Here is a 4,546-nt window from a genome sequence, read left to right as displayed (position 1 = left end):
AGATCTGAGATGTTGAACTCCCACAGTCTTCCTTGTCTCCATGAACAGCATCTCCATTCTTCTGATGCTCCAGGCAAGAACTTGGACCCAGATTTTTCTCTTCTCTCTCATTCACATTCAGCTTGGTAAGAAATTATATCTTCTCTATTTCAAAATATATCTGGAATCTGCCATTTCTTGTGACTCTCCCTTCCACCACCCTATCCAATTCACCATTATTCCTCACCTAGTTTACTTCAATAGTTTCCAAACTAGTCTCTCTGATTCCATCCTTCTCCTTTCAGGCTATTCTCCACACAGCAACCAGGATGATCCTTCTGAAGTTGAAATCAGAACCTGCCAACTTTCTGCAACACATCTCCTAAGACTCCCCATCTCCCAGAAGGAGAAGCCAAGTCTTACCCGGGTCCCACCCCAGAGGCCCTGTGTGGTCAGGCTCCTGTGACACAGTTCCAGTCTTCATGACCACGTTGATGCTTCACCTGCTTCAAGGTCAGGAGCAATCTATGATACCAGACACCCACAGGGCTTCTCCTCATTCCAGGTCTTCAACCAAATGTCCACTCTCAGGGAAAAGTTGCTTTTTCTGACCACCTTATTTTAAATTACAACTAGGGTAACTCCCTAGCTCTCTTTTCTGTTTTTTTAATTTGTTTTCTAAAGCACTAAGACCGTCTACTATACCATAAATTCAACTTATTTTTTGTGCTACTGGCCATCTCCCCACACTAGAATATAAGCTTCATGAAACAAGGGATTTTTATGTGTTTTCATCACTGCTTTAGCCCATCACTTAGAACACTATCTTGCACTCAAGTGCAGTACCTCATTATTTCTCTGTAAGCTACTTACCTCTGCCTTAAAATTGAGAATCTCCTTCTCCACTGAGAATCAAGGAGGAAGGGAGAAGTACATTGTAACAGCCAAAATAGATGTTTGTCTCACCAAAGAGGTTATACAGATAACAATAAAGTGCATGAAAAGATGTTCAATGTTGTTAGCCATTAGGGAAATGAAAATTAAAACCACAGTGAGATATCCCTATACACTTAACATAAGAGCTAAAATTAAAAAATCGTAGTAACTCTAAGTTCTGGAAAGAGGATGCAGAAAGGATGTTGACTCTTTCGCACATTGCTGTGGGAAGCAAAATGATACAACCACTCTGGAAAAGTCTGGCAGTTGCCTATTAACTAAATCTGTGCCAAGTGTATGACTCAGCAATTTCCCTCTTGGGCATTTACTCTAGAGAAATGAAAACACGTTCACACAAGAATCTGTACACCCGTACATTCACAGCAGCTTAATTCTGCTCTACTAACTCTAAACAGGAAATAACCCAAAAGTTTATCAATGGATAACTGGTTAAACAAACTGTGGTCCATCCATACCATGGAACCCCATTCAGCAATTAAAAGAAATGAAGTATTATTTATGTAATAATTTGGACAGACCTCAAGGAAATGATGTGAGCAAAAAAAAAAAAAAATGAAGCCAATCTCTCAAGGATACAGACCGCATGATTCATTTATATGATATCTGGCAAATAGCATAATTACCAAGTTGGAGAGAAAATTTGTGATTGTCAGGGGTTGAGGGAGGAAGAGGGGGAGGACGGCAGCTGTGACTATACAGTGCAGCGTGCCAGACCTTTGTGGTAGAGATTTTTCTGTATCTTGACTGTAGTGATGGTCACTGGAATCTATACATATGACAAATATCACAGGACTAAACACATATACACAAAGAGTGCATATAAAGCTGGTAGAATCTGAATATCAATGTCAACTTCCTGATTATGGTATGATATTATACTTATGCAAGATGCTGCCTTTGGGGAAAGCTGAGTAAAGGGTATAAAGAATCTCTCTGTATTTTCTCCTCTGTTCATGAGGACCCTCCAGGCAAGAATACTGGAGTGGGTTGCCATGCCCTCCTCCAGGGGTTCTTCCCTACCCAGGTCTCCCGCATTGCAGGCAGATTCTTTACAGACTGAGCCACCAGGGAAGCCCTATTTTTTTCTAACAACTCTCTGTAAATGTACCTCTACAATTATCTCAAATAGTTGTCTAATAGGTCTATGCCCTAAAACTCTTATCCTCTTCCCATAAGAAGTTCCCCAGGCACAAACCCAGAATCCACTGACCCTTAAACAGAATTATAACCAGGTCGTGTGCTGCGTTCTAAGTTGCTTCCGTCATGTCCAGCTCTGCGTCCCATGGACCACACCCCACCAGGCTCCTTCATCCATGGAACTCTCCAGGCAAGGCTACTGCAGTGAGTTGGCACTTCCTCCTGCAGGGGATCCTCCAGACCCAGGGATCGAACCTGTGTCTCTCACGTCTCCTGCACGGGCAAGCAGGTTCTTTACCACCAGTGCCACCTGGGAAGCCCACAATAATCTGTCACCACATTTTGCAGATAACCAGATATATCAGAATGAGGAGAGTCTCCTAGAGTTCTAAAGGTTGCACAACCACGAGACTAAAACTGAGGTCTGCAAATACCCAGTCTCGTGTTTTCAGTATTCACCATTTTTCAAGACCTTCTTATATTGAAGAGGATAATATATACCTCTTCATTTAAACCCAAACGCTTACCACTTTTAAGACCTTGACTTGATCAAGCACACCAGCTGTCTAAAAAAGAACTACAAAGGTAAGTACACATTTATAAATTCCTTCAAGATGATTTGATACTAAGCGTGATTACGTGTTTAAAAGTTACAATAGCAAAGATTTAGGTTAATCTCAAGGAAAAGTTTCTTATTAGATTTGTTAAACCAAGAATAGGTAACCAAGGAACACACCCTTGGCTGGGATTCTTTGAGAATTTGTTAGATGCTTATTTCAATAGGTGTTGGTTAAGATTCTATGGTGTGACAGCTACCATGTTAGAAGCAACAACGAAGGGACGTGTCTGCCATCTTAGATTTGATACTTTACTGATGGTGATGAAAAATAGTCAGTCACAGTCTGGTATGAAATAGTCAATTACAGGCGAAGAATGGGAGGCTGTAAGAACATAGAGGAGCATCTCAGCCCATCTTGGAGGCTGTGAGGTGCAGGGAAGGTTTCTACGTGAAGTTAAAAAAAAAAAAAAAATAGAGGAGTGTGGTGATATGAAAGGAAAGAAATGGAAGCTTTCCCAGTGGAGGAACAGCAAATTCAACAGTGCAGGCAGTCCACAGTGCATTTGAGGGAACCACAGCTTGGAAAATAACAAGAGAAAAGCTGGACCTTGAGGGGAGATGACGGTGGGTAGGTCATGTAAGGTTTTTCCAAGTAGCCTGAAGAGTTTCAGCTGTGATATAAGCAGACGTAGCCACCGAATGGACGCACTGGTCAGACTGGTTTCCACCACACGCCACAGGACACCCTTAAGTTTTCCTCTTTCTGTAACCCACCTTTTTGTAGGGCCCTCTCTTCTTCTCCAGTATCACCCTCCCTAAGTTTCAAGGTCTTGTTCCAATGCCACCTCTTTCTCCAGGAAGCCTCTGCAACCTGTACCTGGAAGGGATGACTTACTCTGGGTAGAATGGGTGTGGGTGTCCGTGGACGTGCAGAGTAATGTAATGGTTAGGAGTCTCTGGAACCAGCCTGCCCCCGGTGCCAAGCCTGCTTCTATCACTTATTCTCTACACTTTCATTTCCTTATCTGTCAGGTGGGAACAGAAACATTTCTACCCCAAAAGGTCATCTCAGGATGGAATAATTTCATTGATACATTTCACTCACTCAGAAGAGTGACTGGCACAAAGCCAGCGTTTAATCAGTGTTAGCCTTTGTTACATGTGATGGCCCCCAGGCACGCCCAGCTTGGGCTCAGTCAACTTTGGACTCATCAGAGGGTGTCCTCCCCATATAGACAGTCACCTCTTATTACCTTATATCTTGCCTCAGACAAACACAGGTTGGTCAACACAAGCTAAAAATACACTTTCCTTTCACAGGCAACCGTGAGAAAGAAGCTTAAAACATGATTTGGAAGAACTCGATCCTCTTCCTAGCTCCTGTGTCTTCATCCCTGGCTGACCTAGGGCAGGTGCCTTCTCGTTTCAGAACATCAGTGATCCCATCTGTGCAATGGGGATAAGCTCCTAGGAGACCTAAAAAAGAGAGGGCTTGGCAGCACTTTGCAAAGTGGTGATGCAAACGTGATTTCCATCTGTCAGTCCGCAAGCCACAGGGCACACCTCCCCATCCTCACTTTCACTTCCGGAAGACGCACACTCCCAGACTGGCACGCGGGCAGGCCTCCAGCAGCTCAGGGAGCAGGTATGTTTTCATTGGCTCCACCCACTGACTTGATGAATTCTTTTTCTCCTCCTGCAGGGACTTTCCTAACTTCCTTTTGTAGATGAAGGAAGGAGCACATGAGCACACTGTATATAAATATGCTTGGGAAAGCTTTCTTCTTCTTCTCCTTCTCTTTTTTTTTTTTAAACCAAACTTGGTTTCTGTTGTAGGCGGTGCATTCCCTAGCAGGGTGGGGTGGGGCCAAGTGTGTTGTGGAAAGGGGAGGAGGGGGGGCGGGCAAGGGGAGG

This window comes from Cervus canadensis, chromosome 30 (genome assembly GCF_019320065.1).
Source record: "Cervus canadensis isolate Bull #8, Minnesota chromosome 30, ASM1932006v1, whole genome shotgun sequence".
NCBI classification, from domain to species: domain Eukaryota; kingdom Metazoa; phylum Chordata; class Mammalia; order Artiodactyla; family Cervidae; genus Cervus; species Cervus canadensis.
The sequence above is the reverse complement of the archived record's forward strand: the minus strand, read 5'-3'. Positions refer to the sequence as shown.